Source organism: Protopterus annectens, chromosome 2.part1 (genome assembly GCF_019279795.1).
Source record: "Protopterus annectens isolate FY-2018-M chromosome 2.part1, PAN1.0, whole genome shotgun sequence".
In the NCBI taxonomy this organism is placed as follows: domain Eukaryota; kingdom Metazoa; phylum Chordata; order Ceratodontiformes; family Protopteridae; genus Protopterus; species Protopterus annectens.
In genome coordinates this window covers 885,113,690-885,137,392 of record NC_056729.1, presented here as the reverse complement: position 1 = coordinate 885,137,392, position 23,703 = coordinate 885,113,690, and positions in this window count along the sequence as shown.

Genomic DNA, 23,703 nt, shown 5'->3' with positions numbered 1-23,703 from the left:
ATACTAGACCCTACCTAGTTTGGCTTTGTTAAGGGCAGATCATGCCTCATAAACCTGGTGGACTTCTTTGAGATAGTTACCAAGGTTATAGATGAGGGAATGGTGGTCCACACAGCCTACCTAGACCTCATAAATGCCTTCAACACCATTCCCCATTCTGATATTATAGACAAGCTCACCAGCCTGCACATAAACCCCTATGTCACGAGATGGGTTGCCAACTGTCTCACGAACAGAACCCACATGGTAAGAGTTGCGGGAGCTAGGTCTGACTCTAAACCGGTTACAAGTGGCATTCCTCAGGGCTCAGTTCTAGGACCCCTTCTGTTTGGCATATACCTCTCTGAGGTACAGGCAAGCACAGGATGTCTATGGCTGATCAAGTTCGCAGACAACTGCAAACTAAGGGCTATAATCGACTCTCTGGCTGACACAAACATCCTCGAAAAGGGTCTCATGGAGACAGATACCTGGTGTCAAAACCATGGCCTCAAGCTAAATGCCAAAAAGTGCATAGTCATCCCCTTTGGAAAAAAAACAAAGTGCCCACAAACTACCACATAGTTGGTAGCCCCCTAAATATGGAAGACGTAATAAGGGATCTGGGGACCCAAGTAGATAGTAATCTCTCCTTTGATAATCACATTGCCAAAGTGGCTAGAAAATCCTTCTACGTGGCCCACCTAATCACAAAAGGGTTCGCATCCAGATCAAAAGAGGTCATTGTGCCCCTCTACGCATCACTCATCAGACCCATCATAGAGTACAATGCCCCATTTGGGATGTACCTTACAAGACACCTGCAACAGCTGGAAAGACCACAGAAGTACCTCACCAAGAGGATCACTGGCCTCAAACAGATGCCCTATGCAGCTCAACCGAAGAAACTCCAGCTGTACTTGGTTGCATACCACCTACTCAGAGGTGATCTATGCCTGACATACAAGGCCATGTCCAACCCAGAATTGATGGACATGTTCCACCTAAAGAAAACCATATCCCCTCGAGCCACACGTTCTAGGCATAACCTCACCATAACAACAAATAGAACATGCTGGAGGGATAGATTCCTGTCCCAGAGAATTCTCATGCTCTGGAACAAGATTCCAATCTACATTAGGCAGAGCTCCTTGCTAACACTCTTCAAGAGAAACCTCAACGAGTGGATGGGAAATAGAAAGTTTACCCCGAGGATAACTTTAATGGCTCTGCTGGACAGAAGGACAGGGAACTAATCCAAGGGGGCAGCAAAAGCCAACACAGTTCTGGCTAGGCTTATAAATGCCTTTGGGCAGATAGCCTAGCACCTACCTATGAACCTATGAACCTGTTGAGGGATCAAGTGATATCAAAGGTCCTGGTACCAGAAAGCCAACTCACCATCAGCTCTCTTTGTCCAGATTAATGACTGGAGAAATTGTGTGTTTGACTACAGTGTCACCAATCACCAAAACATTTTTTTTTCTTTTTTATTTTATTTAACATTTATTTTACCAGGATAACGTCCGACTGGACAACAGGTGTCTGTTTTCAGTGAAGTCCTGGGGAGAAAAGCTCTGAAAAAGGTGCAAGATGAAATACATAGGTTAATAACAAGTGGTAAAATGTTAACATGTGAGGCAAAAAACAGCTAAATGGAAACAAATTCATAATACAGTCAGGAGATCACAAATCTTACGGTGATAGTACAATATTGAACATAAAGTACCATGAAGTAGGTACATATTTGCAATATTTTGTTAAATGCAATAACAAACTCATGATACAGTTAGGAGATCTAAAGTCTTACAGTAATAGTACAATATATGAACATGAGGAACCCAGAAGTAGGTACATATTTACAATATTACAAAATGTACAATGCACATAGGTGGTAGTATAATGTAAGCATCGGAGGATGCAGGGGTTAGTTGGCCTATAGTCTGGTGGAGATTCGGGGGGGGGGTGGTTTGCAATTGCAAAGAGTGTTAGCACAGAGATGAGTTTTAAGGAGGTCCTTAAGTGTGGTTGTACGATTTTGTATCCTGACGTCAGGTGGGAGGATGCTCCATGCTTTTGCAACCTCATGGGAAAATAGGGCTTTTCCAGAGCTGTTCTTGCATGGATTGACTTCAATCAGGGATTTGTTCCTTGATCATAGTTCCCTGCTGGAGTTGTGGAAGTTTACTATGCCAGCTAGGGCAGGGGTTCTCTCTGGTTGGTATAGAATTTGGTGAGCGATGATGAGTTGGTGGTAGTGTAGTAGGTTAGGGAATTCTAACCAGTGCAGCTTAAGTAGGGATTGACAGTGGTGGGAGTGTGATTTAGCATTGGCAGCAAACCTAGCTATTTTATTGTAGCAAGTGAAGAGCTTGTTCAGGTCAGTTTTATTGATTTTGATTAGATCTGGGCAGGCATAGAGCAATGTTGATAAGAGATGAGGTCTGACTATGGTAGTCCTAGACTTGGGGGTAAAGAACTGCTCACTACGATACAGGCATCCTAGCTTTTTATGGACTTTAGAGATGGTTTGGGATACGTGTTTATTGTATTTGAGTTCTTGATCAATAGTGACACCTAGTAATTTAGCCTCAGCTACTGGGGTGTTAAAGGTGCTACTGGCTGAGACGATGATGAAGTGGGGTCACAGTGTTTTTTTGGCAGGAATAGCATTAGCTGTGTTTTTTTTGAGGGGTTTAGTATCAGTTGGTGGTTGTTTAGCCAGTTCTCTATCTCTGTGAAGGATTATTGAGCTTTACTTTGTAGTAGATGGATGTTGGGTGCTGAGCAGATTGGGGTTGTGTTGTCTGCATACTGAACAATATCAACTTTAGTGGTTGCTAGGTGGAGATTGTTTGTAAATAGGTTAAAGAGACGAGGGCTCAGGATTGAGCCTTGAGGGACACCACATGTGACGGGGAGTGAGGGGGACAGGGAGTTGGTGCATTTGACAGATTGTGTGCTATTGCTTAGGTAATTGTTGAACCATTGCAGGGAGGGGTTATCAAGGTTGAGCTCGGAGAGGCAGGTAAGGAGTTTGTTATGGGAAACTGTGTTGAATGCCTTGGATAGGTCTAGGAAGGTGGTGGAAACCAGTTTCCCTTGATTCCTGTGAGAGTTTATGGTATTGGAGAAGTTAATTAGGGCAGTGTTTGTGCTATGGGGATGGTCTGAATCCATGTTGGCTTTTAGATAGTAGGTTGTTGGTAAGTAGGTGGGTGAGGAGTTGGTGATGGATACATTTTTCTAGGATCTTAGTTAAGGGTGATAGGATCGCAATGGGCCAGTAATTGGAAAGGTCAGGAGAGGGGCCGGCCTTATGGAGGAGGATGATATATGAGGTTTTACAAGGATGGAATGGTGCACATAGAAATGGACCTATTGATAAGTAGGGAGATGGAGTAGGCAATGGCCTTGGATGCCATTTGGAGATATTTGGCTGGGAGATGGTCGGCAGTAAGGGTGGTTGGTTTGATTTTGCTAAGAGTTTTTGAATGGTTGATGTTGGTGCTGGTTTGAGTGAGAAGGGAGGAGTTAATTTGGCATTTTGGGGATTGTGGTTGGGTTGTGGGTGACATATCATTTACTAGTTTCAGCATGGAGGAGATAAAAGAGTTATTGAAGTTTGTGGATATGTTATGGTCAGTGCCTTCGATGTTTGGTGGCAGTGTAGTGGCTTTTCCGGGCTGGAGGATGTTGTTCACTGCATCCCAGCATTTTTGTGGGTTGTTGCGGTGTTTCCTTTGTAAGGAACTATAGTGATTTTGTTTGTCTGACTTGATCTGCTTTTTTGTTTTATTTACATAATATTAATAATAATTTTATTTACATAAATACACAAAAACATACTTGGAGGCTCTAAATAAAACCTACCTAAGCAACAGAGACCTCCAAAGCAGACATCCAAGCAAACGCTACCTCAAAACAAAACACGCACAACACATAACCCACAAAGTCAGTGTGCCAAGCAGCCACAGCCCTTAAGGCTGAATAACACACCTGATATTCTTGTAATAGGTGACTCTATTGTCAGGCACACTGATGTCCCGCTCACCAGGCTGAATAAAGAGAAGGTCATGGTGAGCTGCCTGTCAAGTGCTAGGATCCGCCACATAATGCAAGCACTCAGGTCACTCCAAAGCAAATACAATTATGACTCAGTCATTGTACATGCTGGTGTGAATGACCTGAGACGTACCTCCCTGGACTACATGAAAAGAGATATAGAGGAGCTCTCGGATCATCTAGACCAGGCTGGTATGACCCTGACCTTGAGCAGCATCTTACCCTCACCTAGAATGATGCCACAGTACAAAGACAAAATGATCGATTTTAACAATTGGCTAAAATTTTGGTGTCATTCAAAGGGGATCCAGTGTCTGTCAGCCTGGGATGACATGCTCGACAAGCCACGTTGCTTCGCTAGGGATGGCTTGCACCTGTCACCACTGGGCTTTCGGATATTGGCAAAGGCTCTTGCCACCCCCATAGTGCCTTTTTAGGCAAGGCTCAAAAGTCAAACCCACCCCCATAGACAGCACAAGGAACAAGAAACTAAGGGTAATGCTGCTAAACGCCAGAAGTCTTAACCTCAAGATGCACGCACTTGAAGCTCTCCTCAGTATGGAGAACATCGATATCTGTGCAGTGACAGAAACCTGGTTCAAGGCTCCAGAGAGCACCCCAGCACTACCAGGCTATACCTCATATCATGCTTTTCAGCCCCAAAACCCGGACTGAACCACAAAAGGAGGGGGGGGTTTCCATATTTATCAAGGATATCCACACCTCCAGGTTAGTGGCATTGCACGAAGTATTGGAGACCATCCATGTGCAACAAACAGTGGGCAAGACTGCTTTTCAGTTTATAGCATCCTACAGACCACCCTCTCAAAGTCAGGAATCCCACTCGGCTTTCCTGAAAACATTGGAGAACATGAAGATCTCTCCGAACACCATTATATTGGGTGATTCAACTACCCAAACATTGACTGGGAGCACTACTCAAGCCCCAGCACCTTAGCCCAAAGGTTCCTGGAAATTATAAACTCAAATGCTATGGAACAACTAGTCACCACTCCCACAAGAGGGGACAACATACTAGACCTGATCATTACCAACATGGGGACTCTATGCTCCACACCAGAAGTATATCCCTCATTGGTAAGATCAGACCATAAATTAATTTCACTGGATGTCCACATCCCGACCCCACCCCCAGCCCAGAAATCCAAAGTGAAAAACTTCTCAAAAGCGAACTTCTCACTTCTCAAAACCAAAGTGGAATCTTTCAAGGCCCCAGGGCCAGTGGAAACTACGGCCCAAACTGCAGAATCCTATATAAATGCATTCTACGGACATCTCCAGGAATGCATGGATCATGCTATCCCAAACAAAACCAAGACCCAATCATCCAAAGGCAGGCGCCCAGTCTGGTGGACCCCTGCCATAAATAAACTGTACAACAGAAGGAGGAAGCTACTACATGATGGAGCAAAATCCCTAATAGGGAAGGCATCTCTGATCAGTACTAGTAAAAAATTACGATCCCTCATAAAATCCTCCAAGGCCAGCTTCGAGAGAAAAATTGCACAGGACACCAAAGACAATCATAAGGCTTTTTTCAGCTATGTTAGAAACCTGGGATGCAACTCCCAGACTTGTTCTGAGTTGATTCTAAACGACAAAAAATACACTGAACCCACAGACATCGCCAATATCCTGGCAGACAGGTTCAGTGCAAACTTCTCCACCCCCCCCCCAAAAGGGCAAGTATCTATCCCGGCAGAGGGCTGCCTCTCAAACATCTCTGATGCTCAGGTGAAGGCTGCCCTCTCCAAAGCAAAAAACACTGCTTCCATGGGACCAGATGGCATCCCAGGTTGCGCCCTACATGAACTCCAAGAGGAACTAATCCCTCAAATAAAACAGCTATACAATCTCAGCCTCACTACAGGATATGTGCCCACAGAATGGCGTACAGCAACAGTGGTCCCACTCCACAAAGGTGGAGCCTCTATGGACCCTGGAAACTATCGCCCCATAAGCCTGACTAGCTTAGTCTGCAAGGCTATGGAGAGGATCATCATGGAACTCATAAACAAAGACATTGGGGACCTACAGACACTAGATCCTACCCAGTTCGGCTTTGTCAAGGGCAGATCCTGCCTTTTGAACCTGGTTGACTTCTTCGAAACAGTCACCAAAGCCATAGATGAAGGGAAGGTAGTCCACACAGCCTATCTGGACCTTGCAAAGGCATTTGACACAATACCCCACTCGGCATCATAGATAAGCTATCCAGCTTAAATATAAACCCCTATGTCACAAGATGGGTCGCAAACTGGCTCAAAGACAGAACCCACAGAGTGAGAGTTGCTGGAGCCATGTCCGACTCGAAACCGGTCACAAGTGGCATCCCACAGGGTTCTGTCCTGGGACCACTCTTGTTTGGTATATACTTTTCCGAGGTACAGGCAAACGTGGGAGGACTATGGCTCACCAAGTTCGCAGACAACTGCAAACTGGGTGCCATAATCAACTCTCCAGCTGACACAAACATCCTTCAAAAAGGTCTCACAGAGACAGATAACTGGTGCCAGCGCCATGGTTTAAAGCTAAATGCCAAAAAATGTATAGTCATACCCTTTGGCAAAAACAATGTGCCCACAAATTACCACATAGGCAGAAACCCATTAAGTACAGAGAAAGTTATTAGGGACCTGGGAACCCAAGTTGATAGCAATCTCTCCTTTGAAAACCACATTGCCAAAGTGGTTAGAAAGACCTTCTACATAGCCCACCTCATCACGAAGGGTTTCACATCTAGATCAAGAGAGGTAATCGTGCCCCTTTATTCATCCCTCATCAGGCCTATCATAGAATACAATGCCCCTTTTGGGATGTACCTTACCCGACACCTGCAGCAATTAGAAAGACCCCAAAAGTATCTCACCAAGAGGATCAAGGGTCTCAAACAGATGCCATATGCTGCTCGGATAAAAAAACTCCAGCTCTACTCAGTTGCATACCGCCTACTTCGAGGCGATCTGTGCCTGACATACAAAGCTATGTCAAATCCAGAATTAATGAACATGCTCCACCTCAGTAAATCTAAATCCCTTAGAGCCACATGCTCGAGGGACTTGAACCTCAGCACAGAAATAAATAGAACTTGCTGGAGGGACAGGTTCATAACCCAGAGGCTCCCTTCGCTCTGGAATAGAATTCCAGTTCATGTGAGGCAGAGCACCTCACTGAATCTCTTCAAGAAGAATCTCGATAGGTGGATGGGGGATCATAGGTTTGTCCCAGGGATTACTCCCGTGTCACTATTAGACAGAGGCACAGTAAACTAAACCTTAAAAAGGGCACAGTATACTCAAATGATAGGCCTGGTTAAGGTGTTTGCCTTACAAACACAAGGTGCAGGGTTTGAGTCTCACAAGGGATAATTGGCTAAGCTTAAAATGGCTTGCAAGGGCAGTTAGCTTAGTAAGAATCTATGAATCTATGAATCTATGAATCTAAATCAAGGGGTGGCATAAGCCATACAGAATCGGGCTAGGCTTATAATTGCCCCAGGGCAGATAGCCTAGTATGAACCTATGAACCTAAGTTCAGAAAAGGTTTGCCTAGTTTTGGGTGTTTTGTGTTGTTGCCAGATTTTCCAGTTTTTGTCCCTATCCTTAGTAAGATATTTGTGGTTTTCTCCAGCCAAGAGGTAGGGTTGCTGCATAGCCTAATTGTTTAGAGTGGGGCTAATTTTTTTAGAATCTCTTGGAATGTGGAATTAAAGTATTCTACTGCATTATCCCAGGGGGAGGGTTTTTAGGGGGGACCACTTGCAGGATTTTAGGGTTGCTCCAGGTGACTGGGCATTTTGAATTTGTTTTATTTGTAGTGTAGCCTGGTGTAATGAATTTAAGACAATTTAAATCACAGTGACATTTTGCTGGAGGTGTGTCTGAAAGTGATGTGGTGTTTATTTTTCAATGAAACCTAGTGTTTGTGGTTTAAGAAGATTTGGTAAAGATTTTTAGAACCTTACCAAAAGATATTTTGATAATGATTGGTGTAGAATGTGATGGTAGTTTGTGTTGCTCACGGTCCATTTTCTTTTTTGAAAATGAGGCTTCCATATTGATTAAATACTCACATCACTCAGAAACAGATTTATTACTGTTGATCAATAGCTGATTATCTGTGAGCATTAGGGAGTTACTTTGTCTGATTGAGGATAGCAAATGTTATGAGGCTGGCAAAAGAAGAGAAGCATGATGGCCTTTCATTTTAGTGCATAGAATTTTGATTTGGTGAATTTAATATGAATGATATAGAATTTTATATTTAGGTAAATAAGCTGGTTGTTTGACTATATTATGGAGGAATGTAACTGTACAAAATGAGGTAGTGAAGGTTAGTTGGGAGGGGTACTCTAACACAGAGTAACTATGGTGTAATTAAGGTCAAGTTTGTACTGTGACTATGAACAGTTTTACAGTCTGGTAGAATTAACTGAGTAGAAAAATGAAAAAGTGCTCTGTGCCCACAAATCAGCTACAACTACCCCAGCTCTGCAAGCATCATGACTTGGTGTTCGGATGAAGTATACATAGTTAGTAATTAAATCAAAGGAAATATGAGAAACAGACAACAAACAACTGAAGACAAAAAGTGAAATAATTCTCCCTCGTTGTACCTTATACTGTTTTTTTTTTTCACTCAGACTAATGCAAATACTGTGAATGTAGCTTGTTTATTTAAAACTGTTAAAACTGCACTCCGGGCAAACTGATTGTATAATGCTCTGTAAGTCTGGGCTGTTACTGAAAAGGGCCAGTGGACCAGTTCACCCACATGGTCATTAAATAGTAAATAAATAAATCCATAAATAAAGAAAGCTACTCAGACAGTTTGAAAATGCCAGCTATTGGCTTCTCTAATAAAACCATCCACTACAAATTCAAAATGCCCCATCACCTGGAGAAATAAAGAAAAGGAATCATCTGCAGTTCAAATACTTAAAACACAGTTCAGCAACAGAAAAACAGTAAAATTAAGAAAACAATCAAGCATAATAAAGTTTAGCATTTTCATGGTGAAAGAAATTTCAGAAAATTTGTTTTGATTTTTTTAGAGGTACAGCTATGACTGGTCTTCCCAAAAGGACAAATAACTCGGTGGCCGGTTGCACCATATTTGTTGTTTTTAGCCTCTTTTCCCATAAATGGTGTTGTTTTATGCTCCTAAAATGACTCCACTATTTTGCATCTTTTTGCCTACACAACTAAGTTATGTTACAGTTTGTCACAAACTGTATATGTGATCTATGTCTGCTAATAAGGTATGTGTAATGCCCTGGTGCTTTTCTCCTTGGGTCTTCGCTGAAAATGGGCTCCTGGCTCAGTCAGACTAACCTGGTTAACAAATCTCAAATAAATAAATAAAGAGCTAGCAATTAGCTCAGAAAATGTTTCCAGTTTGTACTCAAATGTCTCCAAGCAGAACATAGAAGTGAAATTTTGAGTAGTACACCCAAAAGGCTGGGATATAGACCAACACTATTTGTATGTGCAACACCTACTAAGCCTGTGGGAGCAAATCTACTGCATGCATACTGATATGGGGAATAGGGATAGAAAACAGAAACTGATTCTCAAGTCATTAGTGGCTAGCATTTCACCCACTGGTGAATCCGAGGGGCAGATGGGAACCGTTCTTTGTTTTGCTTCTGCAAGCCCTACTGTCCATCTCTAAGGAAGGATCTGGATAAGGGTTTGTAAGTAAGGTGACCTATCACAGATTGGGAACAAACATATGACATAGACTGCACCTTGGAGAGCATCAGTGTTGGTTCTGGCCACAGAAGCCACCACACACGGCCATAGGTAATCTCCTGTATGTGGTTAGCAATCCTTCTGAAGCTCCATCTGTTGGTCACATCACCAGGCTACATGCTCTCATTCCCATGGTTTCACTTAAACAATAGCATTTGTAAGGAGAAGGATCAGCAAAGCTACTTATAGCCATCCTATGAGTCATGTATGCCACCCGTCTGGTGACTCCTAATGCACACTGTCATAGTTATTTACCATCCCCGCATAGACTGTATCAAGCTCTGAGTCCACAGGCCACCACAGTTAATGCTTGTAAAGTTTGCAAAACAGAAGCTCCAGTTTGCCACTGGTGAAGTGACCTCAAGCTTCCATAACCTGCTACCAAGCTGCAGGGTTACCACATCAATCTCACACAGATCTGGTCCATATGATGCACTGCTGATATCTGTCACTGTATCCTGTCGTCACCTATGCAACTATTGGTATAGGTTGGGTGTATACCACATATGGGAATCACAGGGACTACCTAGGGATATACAGAAATATTATAGATTATACGGATGCACATAACCTGGCAAGTGAGAGAGTGAAAAAGTGAGCACCTTTCCTGTTGATGTAGCAGACACCCTGCATCTAAGGTGGGACCTTGATGGCAATGTGTGCACAATAAGTGTTCTCTAGCACTTCAGGTAAATTGGCAGTGGTGTAAAATGCATGAGCAATGGTGGTTCTCTCCTCTTCATCCCTTGTGAACCACATATGCTCTTTCACACGCAGAAGAATGATGTCAAGGTACTGGAGTAAGAAACTTGAGTCTGATACTTACAATATTCTTAGCTTGTCCTGTGCAGTTTGATGAAAGGTTCTTGTTACTACAATGGTTAAAGCAACACATATCTTAGTGTCCACTGGGATGGGCAGTCCACACATTCCCCTTGATCCTATATATGGGCTACAGAGTTTGACAACATTCCATATGCTATCGTCTTCCACACAGAAGAGGTCCAAAATCTGTTCACCAGTCAATTGGTCATAGGTTAGGTACTGACAGTGCCACATGTGTTGGTATGTAGTGACATGGCGCACCAAATCCTAGGCGTTGGCTTAGAGAATAACCACCAACACATGTTGCTCTGCTTTTCATACTGATAGTACAAATGTTTTACTATTCAGTACGCAGTCAATTCCTCTCATTCAGAATAAGTAAATACTACATGGCAGCACACCTGGTTATATATCTCTGAATCACTCCACCATATCTGATGTGACTTGCATAATCACTGCCCCTCATTTGAATCCTATACAATATTTCTATATCATTATGCCTTTATCTGCATACAGTGCATGCAAAACTATGTCTACTTTACAGAGGCTCACTATTTGTGCTGCTGAATTACCTCCTTATTATGTATTACAGCTTTCTGTGCCACTCCACACAGGACACTGTGCTGTCCATGATTAATAATCTTAAGAAATTTTAGTACCGCCTTAATCATCTCACAAAACAGATGTAACCTGCATAATAAAAATTCTGTACAAACGTGTCACCATGGTTCTGCAGAAATTTTTGCCTAAATATTTAGAAAATACATCTAAATTCCAAAACACACATCCACACGCACACACACTCATACATGCACACACACGCACATGCGCACATGCACAGATGCACTGACTCACTGGCCTTCCCCACCCCAACATAGAGACATCAGCGTAGCATATTACCTTCCCCACATTCAAATGGACTGTCTAAACTCTATTGTTCTTTTGACTATGAGTGATTAATCTGTGTTTCATTGTGAGGTTCTTTTTACTGTGTTCTTAACCTTAAAATTGAGTAGCATAGTCCTGATACAGGTCTGCTGTAACCAGATCTTCAGCTGCATGGTTTTAACCCTTTATGAGGTAGTCCAGCTACACATTTTTTCTTAGTAGCACTTCTGTCATCATCTAGTAGTACTACTCTTAGACCATCCTCCATTTACCGTCTTAGCTCTTACAGTTTCTGACAAATATGGATGGACAATTTCCTACATTTTCTCCTGCCAGTGTGGTTGACATGGGCATCCTGAGACAGTGTGCCAACTGCCTCATGTACACGGACAACCCTCTACTACTACCATCTAGGAACACAATTTGTGAGAGATGCAATTACACCAAGCACCTAGTGTCATTTCTCTCTCCCCCACAAACCAGCATATCTGGCACTGAGAAGGTTGGCAACATGAACACCACACCTCAAATACCACCCACACCTACACAACACACCCCCACATATGTGAAGGTCCTCAACAAAAGCATACCCAAACAAAAGAGACCTCCGAGGCATAACGCATGCGAACTCCATTGCCCACCACAACACACTCCACACATAGTCCACACACCTGTGTCTCACAGCCACTAAGGCCTAAACATAAACATAACATATTACTCATAGGAGACTCCATTGTGAGGCACACAGATGTGCCACCCACCAGGATGGATAAGGAGAAAGTCACGGTTAGTTGTTTGTTGGATGACAGAATCTGCCATATCTGCTCAGATCTGGTGGTCAAGGACACCATATACATAAATGCTGTTGATATAGCCAACCTGCTGGCAGACAGGTTCAGTGAAAACTTCACTCCTCTGTCCCTCCATCAGTAAAACAGGATATCCCCAGCACCTGCTCCCCTCCCTTTATCTCTAGGGAGCAAGTCATCACTGCTCTCTCAAAAGCAAAAAAAAAATACAGCCTCCATGGGACCCGAAAACATCCCTGGCTGCATCCTACATGAACTCAGGCAGGACCTTGCAGGACAATTAGGCACCCTGTTCAATGAAAGCCTGGGTGCCACCTTCATCCCAGCTTCATCCCAGCCGAGTGGAGGACAGCTACTGTCATCCCTTTGCACAAAGGTGGAGCATCCACTCATCCAGGAAATTATAGACCCATCAGCCTAACTAGCCTGATCTGCAAGGCCATGGAGCAGATTATCATGGACCTCATTAACAAGGACATTGGCAACCTCCAGACACTTGATCCCATACAGTTTAGTTTTGTCAAGGGGAAGTCATGCCTGTTAAATGTAGTCGACTTCTTTGAGACAGTCAGCAAGGCCATAGATGAGGGAAGATGGTGCACACTGCTTACCTTGATCTGGCCAAAGCCTTTGATACTATTCCCCACTCAGGTATAATAGATAAACTCTCTCAACTAGGCATTAATCCATATGTTACCAGATGGGTAGCAAACTGGCTAACTGATAGAACCCACCTAGTCAAAATAGGGGAAGCCACCTCAAGCAGTAGACCCGTAACAAGCGGTGTACCCAGGGATCGGTCTTGGGGCCTCTGCTGTTTGGGATATACTTCTCAGAGGTGCAGGCCAAATCTAGTGGGCTATGGCTGACTAAGTTTGCAGAAGACTGCAAGCTGGGTGTTGTCATCAATTCCTTTAGTGATGTGGACATCCTCCAAGAGGGTCTCACCCAAACAAATAAGTGGTACCAGAAACACGGCCTCAAACTGAATACCAAAAAATGCATCATCATCCCTTTTGGGGAAAGTGATGTCCCCACAAATTATCACATTGATAATAACGTACTAAGCATAGAATCAGTCGTGAGGGACTTGGGCACACAGGTTGCTAGCAAACTGACTTTTGACCACCATATAGCCTCTGTTGTATGGAAGACTTTCTACATGGCCCACCACATTAGTAAGTGTATCTCATCCAGGGACATGGTGATCATAACATCCCTGTATTCTTCCCTTATAAGACCCATTATTGAGTACTCATCACTCATTAGACCCATTATAGAGTACAATGGCCCTTTTGGTATGTACCTCACAAGATATCTACAACAACTGGAAAGGCCGCAGAAATACCTCACAAAGAGGATTACCGGCCTCAAACAGATGCCCTACGCAGACCGTCTCAAAAAACTGCAGCTTTACTCCGTCACATATCACTTACTCAGAGGTGATCTCTGCCTAACATACAAAGCTATGTCAAACCCAGAGCTGTTGGACATGCTCCACTTAAAGAAATCCCAATCCCTCTGTGCTACACGCTCTAGGGACCTAAACCTTGTCACCACAATAAAACGAACATGCCGGAGGGATAGATTCCTGTCCCAGAGACTTCCCATACTCTGGAATAAACTACCTATCTATATCAAACAAAGCTCCTCATTAGCACTCTGTAAGAAAAATCTTGATGAGTGGATGGGAAATAGGAAATTCACCCCGGGGATCACCTCTGTGGCTCTGCTCGACAGTGGCACAGGAAAATAATTTTCTTGGGTGGCAAAAGCCAGGGTACCTTTTTGGCTGGGCTTGTATAGGCCCCAGAGCCAATAGCCTAGTACCTACCTATGAACCTATGACCAATGCCCCTTTCAGCATGTACCTCACAAAGCACATGCAGCAGCTGGAGACACCAGAGAGGTTCCTCACTCGGAGAATGCAGTGCCTCAAACATCTACCCTTCACAGATAGGCTAAAAGCCCTGTCCCTCTACTCAGTTTCCTACAGTCTCCTGAGAGGTGACCTCTATCTGACATACAAAGCAATCACAGACCCCCTGATGGGACTGCTGCATATCCACAAGTCAAGCTCTACTCGAGTAATCTGCATATGTGACCTCAACCTGGTCTGTGACATCAATAGGACTTGTAGGTGGGACAAATTTTTGTCCCAGAGACTCCCCCTTTTGTGGAATAGACTCCCTCTCCAGGTAAAGCAGAGTATCTCATTGAACCTTTTTAAGCGCAACCTGGATAACTGGAGGGGGAACAGAAAATACTCCCCTGGGATTCCACTTGTGTCCCTGCTAAACAGTGGCATAGGGTGCTGACTTGTTGGAACATGGGCTAAATTCTTGGATAAGCTTGTAAGGGCCTCAGGGGCAATAGCCTAGTAGCATCCTATGATCCTATGATCCTGTAATGACCACCCAGACAGACACACATACAAACACACACACAGACATATTCACACACACATTTAGGTTCTTAGGTTAGATTACTCAGCTAACAGTACAAGAGTTCTTACAAGCCTAGCCAGATTTACTCAGATTTTACCCAATTTTCTACCCCTATGGGAAAGGTAACAAGGGAAAGCAAGCAGGGTTTTGGCAATTTTTACAGACTGTTTCTGTCCATAAGTGGCATGGGTGCCACCCCAGGAAGAATTTGTGATTTCTCATCCATTGCTGCAGACTGTGCTGGAAGATGTCCAAAAAAGAGATCAAAACCAGTAAAACAAACCAGGACGAACCAAATCAACTGTAGAACACTGGTTTATTAATGCTAGTTAAAATATAACACACCAAAAGAGTACTTAGCGCTTTCACCCATAAAATATAATGGGCATCATCAGAGTACAAACACTGTCACAGCGAATTCCATTTAAATAGAAGCAGCAATTAGTAATTAATTAATTAATCAAACCATGACTGATAAAAAACAATTATAATTAACTTGATTTAGCAATCATTTGTGCAAAAACTCATTGTAGTCCCTAAAGAAAATTGCTTTAAAACTACTTTAAAAAGACTGTCTACATCAATGGTTATATTGCAAGACTAATAAAACAATAAAACAATCAAAAATATATATGCATATAATATATAACAAATACATATAATAAATAACTCTGTAAAATAGTTAAAAAACTTTAGCACAAATATTAAAATATTGAAATAATAATTTAAAAATGTACAAACAATATTAATTTAAAATGGGCCATTAGATGTTTATAATCAATAAATAAAATGTAATTAGATAAATTGTGATTTATGTTTAAGTATACTAGCTATAGAAATGTAGTCATTGATACCTGGGTGGATACTTGCATTAAGTCTTAGTTGCCATAGACATTCTTTAACTTCTAATAATGTCTTTTCATCACCTCCTTTGTTGTTATTGTAGGATATTCTATCTATCACAAAGAATAGGAACCTTTTGAAATTGTCGCACCTTATGCTGTGTGTATAAAGTGCACTAGTGTCTTTTTTCTTTTTTATATCCCTAACATGTTCTCCTATTCGGTCTTTAAGCTTTCTAATAGTTTTCCCTACGTAGTATGCTGGGCATGATGAACAAGTAGCAAGGTAAACTACCATTTTGGTATTGCAGTTGCAATACCCCGGGCATCTAATAGTTTTTCCAAAGTTCCAGACTACTACGTAGGGGCCATCATTAATATATTTACATGTATGGTATGTACCACATTTACCCATCTTGGACTTTAGGTAGATATTCTTACTATGTGTTGCTTCAAAATACTCTTTTAAATTCATGCCTCTACTATAGGTAATTTTAGGCCATAAACCCAGAATATCAATACATTCATCATTAGCCCAACTCTCTCGTACAGCATTTACTATTTTCGTGGATATATCATTAAAGGGAATAACTAGAGTATCATTTCCAATTGTTGGTCTATTCTCACAAGTAATATTTGTAATCCCAAACTTAATAATCGGTTGATACATGTGCTGTCTTTTTATCCGTATCTCAGCACTTATTTTGTCAATCAATTCCTTTGGGTATCCTCTGTCTAAAAACATACTAGACAGTATTTTTATTTCATCACAAAAAACCATGTCATCACTAATAATTCTTAAGAGCCTAACCATCTGTCCTTTGATTAAATTCTTGTTTTGATAGTAAGGGTGACAACTGTCAAAGTGTAAAAAAGAATTTGAATGTGTTTTTTTTCCGAAAAATGTTGGTTTCTAACCTATCATTGTTTTTATACAATAGTATGTCTAGGTATTCACAATAGTTGTCAACTATCTTACTAGTAAAACACAAAAAACTAGATGTAGTGTTAAGAAATGATTCAAATTCAACAAATCTTTCTCTGGTTCCTTTCCAAAAAATCAAGATATCATCCAGGAACCTCAGATAAAGAACAACATCATCCCAAAAACAAGAGGTAAACACCATTTATGTCTCCCACAAGGCTAAAACAAGATTGGCATAAATAGGGGCACATCTTGCCCCCATCGCTACCCCAGTTTTTTGTCTAAAGTATTCACCATTTAGAAACATATAATTGTTTTCAAGTACTAATTCCATCAATTCCCTTAAAAATTTACATTTATCATTACTGAATGTATCAAATTTTAGTAGGCTTGCCTCAAACATTTCTATACCCTGCTTATGGGGTATTGCAGTAAAAAGACTTACAATATCAATAGTAATCATGGAAAAGTCAGGATTTATTCCAGCAAAATTGATTCTTATTTTATCCAAACAATGCCAGGAATCTTTCACAATATGGTCCAAATTTGTTACTACTTCTTTACACTGATGATCAATAAAAGAAGCAATAGCCTTCGTTTTGGACCCTCTTGCAGAAACTATTGGTCTAAAAGGTGGATCATAAACATTTTTGTGAATTTTTGGGATACCAAAGATGGATGGAGTCATGGGATGTTCCACATTTAGAAAGTTATATTCATCCTTAGTAATGACTCCATCCATCAGGTATTCATACAAGATCCAATCCAATTTAGTGTAAGCTCTATGAATTTCATATTTCGACACCTTTTCGTAAGTAGTGTTGTCACTTAGCATTATCGTCATTTTGTTAAAATAATCATCTTTATTCATAACAACCACACCCCCACCTTTGTCGGGCTTCATAACCCTGTATTTATCTGTTGTTGTTAGTTCTTTCAAGCAAAATTTTTCGACTGTATTTAAATTGTAAGATATAGTTCTTTCATTTTTCACAATTCTACGTATCTGAGTATCACATAACCTCTCAAACACTTGAATAATAGGGTTCTGAGGGGGTATGAATGTGCTATGTCTTTTTAAAGTAAAATAGTGGTTGTCATTCTGCATACTTTTGTTGTTCTTAAAAACATCCTTAAATTAAGTTTTCTAGTAAAAAGTTTTAAATTAATAAGAATTTTGCCAATATCTAATCTAAATTTAGGGACAAATTTAAAACCCTTTTTAAAAAGGTTTAAATAGTTTACATCAAACTTAAAATCAGTAAAATTGTACACACTAAAACCTCCATCAACCAAAATGGAACACTCACATCCATTTACATTACTAGATGTCTCATTTATATCCTCATCAAAAAAGGATTGTCCTTCAGAGCTTTGTAAAAAATAGTTATTCCGAATGTCATAGTTTAAACCAGAACCAGTGATAACCCCAGTTGGGCACCCTAATGTGACATTGAATTCAGCCTGTGTACGTACAATATCATCCTCAACTACTGATACCATGAGTTGGTCCTGTGATTTCTGTTCAGGTATTGGTGGTTCTGCTGTTGACCCCCATAGCGGTCCCTTAACCGCTCTGATCTCCTCAGAATCGGTTCTTCTAAAAAAGCCCCCTCCCCATTTTCATACACAACCTCATTTGATGCACCTTTATATAGTGCATTGGAATTAGTGTGATGTGTATTAAAAGTATCTTTATCCACTGTATCCACCCCATCAGGTTTAGACACACGTTTCATGTTTTTAAAATCCTTAAAATGTGAATAAGCTCTCTTATACCTATAATCATTAGTGTCCCTAGTAAGCTTATGATTTTTGGCTTCCAGCCCTTTTAAAATAAACTTGTCATTGTCCTTTAAAATCTTATCAAAACGGTTTCTGTTAAAATCAAATAATAGGTCTTGTCGAATACTTTTATCAAGTTTGTTTAAATGCTCATTCAAAATAGACAGTTTATTGTTATTGTTATGTATAATGAGTTTCATTAGCTCAATACCTGTTCTGTCGAACAGATGTAGTAGTTCGTTAAATAGTTCAGTCCCTTCAGTAAAGCCAAAAGGTAATTTAAACAACCGAAGACCTTTCGGAACCTGTCCCAATTCCATCGACCTTTCCAAAAATGCGTTGTCCATTTGTAGGGATTTGAATGTTTTAAGTGCTCTTTCAAATTGCGTGAACTGCACATTGAGGCTACCAAATTCAGTAGCATTAGTGGGAAATGCGGTGCTTAATGTTGGTGCTGCCAAAATATCTTTAAGTTCCTTTGCCATAGCATTTCCTTGTATAACTCCTCTATTAATCCCGTCCCTAGTGTTCGGTACAGTGTTAGATGTTGGGGCTCCACGTTGAACAGTTCCTAGATTAGCCCCTCCTCCTGTTGCATTGACCGAACCATTACTAGTTGACGGACGTACCGGACTGCTTCCTGGTGTGGAATGTAGTGTAAATAGTTGTTCCTGAGATTTGGTAACTGTAGCGTAAGTGGCAGCTGGGCTAGTGATACCTTTATCACTTAAAGCACGTATCAATCTTTGGGAAATCTCTAAATGCTGCTTCATTAAGTCTTCCATAGTAGCACAAAAGCACAAAATAGGAATAAAACTGAAAACAAGGTTAAAAACTGTAAACGTAGTTATACGTGCAAGAAACTAGCAGAACAGCCAGATAATCCAACAGTGAAGTGGAACGCCTCATATCCACGTGTAGAAATCCAAAAAAGAGAGAAAAACCAGTAAAACAAACCAGGACGAACCAAATCAACTGTAGAACACTGGTTTATTAATGCTAGTTAAAATATAACACACCAAAAGAGTACTTAGCGCTTTCACCCATAAAATATAATGGGCATCATCAGAGTACAAACACTGTCACAGCGAATTCCATTTAAATAGAAGCAGCAATTAGTAATTAATTAATTAATCAAACCATGACTGATAAAAAACAATTATAATTAACTTGATTTAGCAATCATTTGTGCAAAACTCATTGTAGTCCCTAAAGAAAATTGCTTTAAAACTACTTTAAAAAGACTGTCTACATCAATGGTTATATTGCAAGACTAATAAAACAATAAAACAATCAAAAATATATATGTATATAATATATAACAAATACATATAATAAATAACTCTGTAAAATAGTTAAAAAACTTTAGCACAAATATTAAAATATTGAAATAATAATGTAAAAATGTACAAACAATATTAATTTAAAATGGGCCATTAGATGTTTATAATCAATAAATAAAATGTAATTAGATAAATTGTGATTTATGTTTAAGTATACTAGCTATAGAAATGTAGTCATTGATACCTGGGTGGATACTTGCATTAAGTCTTAGTTGCCATAGACATTCTTTAACTTCTAATAATGTGTTTTCATTACCTCCTTTGTTGTTATTGTAGGGTATTCTATCTATCACAAAGAATAGGAACTTTTTGAAATTGTCGCACCTTATGCTGTGTGTATAAAGTGCACTAGTGTCTTTTTTCTTTTTTATATCCCTAACATGTTCTCCTATTCGGTCTTTAAGCTTTCTAATAGTTTTCCCTACATAGTATGCTGGGCATGATGAACAAGTAGCAAGGTAAACTACCATTTTGGTATTGCAGTTGCAATACCCCGAGCATCTAATAGTTTTTCCAAAGTTCCAGACTACTACGTAGGGGCCGTCATTAATATATTTACATGTATGGCATGTACCACATTTACCCATCTTGGACTTTAGGTAGATATTCTTACTATGTGTTGCTTCAAAATACTCTTTTAAATTCATGCCTCTACTATAGGTAATTTTAGGCCATAAACCCAGAATATCAATACAGTCATCAGTGTTTGTAAATACACTAGCCCAACTCTCTCGTACAGCATTTACTATTTTTGTGGATATATCATTAAAGGGAATAACTAAAGTATCATTTCCAATTGTTGGTCTATTCTCACAAGTAGCATTTGTAATCCCAAACTTAATAATCGGTTGATACATGTGCTGTCTTTTTATCCGTATCTCAGCACTTATTTTGTCAATCAATTCCTTTGGGTATCCTCTGTCTAAAAACATACTAGACAGTATTTTTATTTCATCACAAAAACCATGTCATCACTAATAATTCTTGAGAGCCTAACCATCTGTCCTTTGATTAAATTCTTCTTTTGATAGTAAGGGTGACAACTGTCAAAGTGTAAAAAAGAATTTGAATGTGTTTTTTTTCCAAAAAATGTTGGTTTCTAACCTATCATTGTTTTTATACAATAGTATGGGCAGAATTCATGAAGCCTCCGTGTAAGAGTTATAACTCTTACACGGAGGCTGCAGTTAAACGGAGTGATGTCAGCATGCTTTGCATATTCATGAGAGCATGCTGAATCACACCTAAGGCTAACACGGTCCGTGTAAGACAGTAGGGGGCATGTCCGTAGGCCGAGCCCTGTAAGCGGACATGCCCCCAGAAGGGTAAAAGTGCCCCAAGTAAACACCCACGACAGAGTCCACGGAAATGTGAATAAACACAACACAACACATGCCCCCACAGACTATGAACAGAAAATATATAAATAAACATGTTATATATTTTTTTAAATTGTAAAAATGTTTAACCGTGAGTGCGCTCGTTTGCGCGGGCGTGCCCGTAGCGCAGCTACAATTAGCAGTCAGTGGGAAAGCATATAAAAACTAAATATGCAAAATAAGCCAAGAAGCAATAGCATAGCGGTAGAGATGTTGGCTGAAGAACAGGCATTCATGGCTCGAACCCTCACAACACCAATTTTTATTTTTAGCAAAATAAGCACGAAAAAAGTCCCTGACAAATATGTACACATAAAACCACATTTTATGTAAAATGTAATGAAATGCCCATTTATATTGAAGAAATGTGAGGTAACAAAAGAATAAAAAATGCCAGATGCGCCCATAGCTGAGCTACAGTTTAACAGGGTGAGTGCATCTGCCCGTACGTGAGCAGTGGTTTAACTGGTGAAAAATGAGTGCCCGTAGCTGAGCAGTGGTTTAACACGCTGAATCTAAGTGCCCCTAGCTGAGCTGAGCATAACATTGCTGCCGATAGCCAAATGAGGCTTAAACCAGCATACCCCGTTTGCGCGAAGCTGCGTACCGCACAAACAAGCTAACCGACGGGCAATGTTGAGCAAGCCGTATCAAAACTGCCTTTGCACAGACACACCCCTCAGCATGTCTAGACAGTCATGAAAAATAAAAAGTAGTGGCCAGGTTCGAACCCAGGATACTATACACCATAGTCAACGTACCAAACCACTAAGCCATGACAGCAGTACCTGCACATGCAATAATAGCTAATATATAGGAATGAATACAAACTGGAGCATGACAATGCAGGTTTACTGAAGTTGATACAATTCCAAAATGGCCAATCACAGATATGTATGGGAAAAACGGACTATATAAGCCCCATAGGCGGGAATACACAGCATAAACGATTGTAGAACTGAACTGCAGGCAGAATGACAGGAGTAGGAGAGGGTAGTTGCTTTCGAGCACAGAGGTGGGGTGTTGAGGAGTCCAGGTACATGGTCTGGCTCCTAGTCCACAATCATGAGGCCCAACTCATGCAGGGCCAGATCCTCTGGGGAGCATACAGAGCTGAGGCGTGGGAACGGTTGGCTCATGATCTCACCAGTGCCACAGGGATTCCAAGGACTGGTGAGCAGGTCCGTCACCACCATGCGGACCTGAGGAGATGCAAGCAGGACCAACTGAACCTTTGGATCCAGGAGGCCCGGCAAATGCCCAACGCCCCACTACTGAGTAAGTTACATTTAATTATGTATGTAAAAAATTAAACTAGCTGATATTATGGAGATGTGTATTCCAATATTACTTCATTTATATTACAGCTGCAGGTGTCCGTTCTGCGAACCGCAGAGCCTATGGCGATAGGCTGGTGCGGTTGCGCCACCAGGCAGGTCAGTAATCCACTACCAGTAACTGTAAAGAAATATAAAAGTATGACAGTCAGCAAAAGAGTGCAGTGTAGTCACTAAGGAATAAAATGTGTAAGTAACAGTGTGAAAATGTCTGCAAGTATTGCTTGATTACAAAAGTGTGTTTCAGCCTGTAAGCCCAACAGAAAAATGAAAATGTCTGACATAAATTCTGAAATAAAAATGCCCCACCTGTAAGAATATAGTACACAACCTGCAGCAGGCTGAAAAGTATAGCTGCAGAAGATGATGAAATCACGTGTGAAATATATCCCTGTTGAAATACTGAAACATGACAGAAGTGAGACTGCTGGAAAGGATTGTAATAACTACAGGTAAAACATGTCAATAAAGTCTAGAAGTAAGTACCATCCTGAATAGTAAAATGAAAACAAGTGAGAGAGTGTGAGAAAGTGTCATGAATCCAGCAATACAGTAGTAATAACCCCTGAATAAAGTATACTGCAGTCAAGACAGAATGAAATGCATGTGAGATCCAAACCAAACAGCAAAATCTGTTCAAAGTGTTGCTGCATCTGGAATGTGTATCCCAAAATCTGGATATGTTGTTCTCAGTCTGCAATATGCAGATAGTATGATTGTTTGATATACCAAACATCCACACTTGTCTACAGCTATATAAAGCAAATGTAGCAGGATGATGTAGCTGAACAAAGCTAGATATGAAATGTGTATGAAGAACAATAAAATGTATATTGATGTTGCAGTAACAGTCCTATCACCAAGTTGAAATAGTTATCTTATAGGAAACTGTAGTTAGAACAGTAGTGTGTATATATCTGTAGCTATTAGAACTGTACAGCATATGTATTGGTATTTGAAGGTGTTAATATTATTTTCTTCACCCCACCCTATAACCACATATAACCCATTCCACGTGAAAATGGTATGTGCAATCACAATTAACACACCTGGACATTTGTCCAGTTGGGTCATATATATTTGCATGTCCGTTGATGCATCTGCCCTGTTCATACATCCAAACCTGATGGCCTGTTGCCAACAATTAACCCTGCATGTTATTGGACTGTGTATTGCTGTTCAAATTATGCATGTGCTATGCACGCTGTTCAATGGTGTGAATATCTGGGTGTTTGGTTAATGGGAATACTAATGCATGCTGTTACAACTAATTGTGAATGGTATTATATGTCACTAACCCAAACT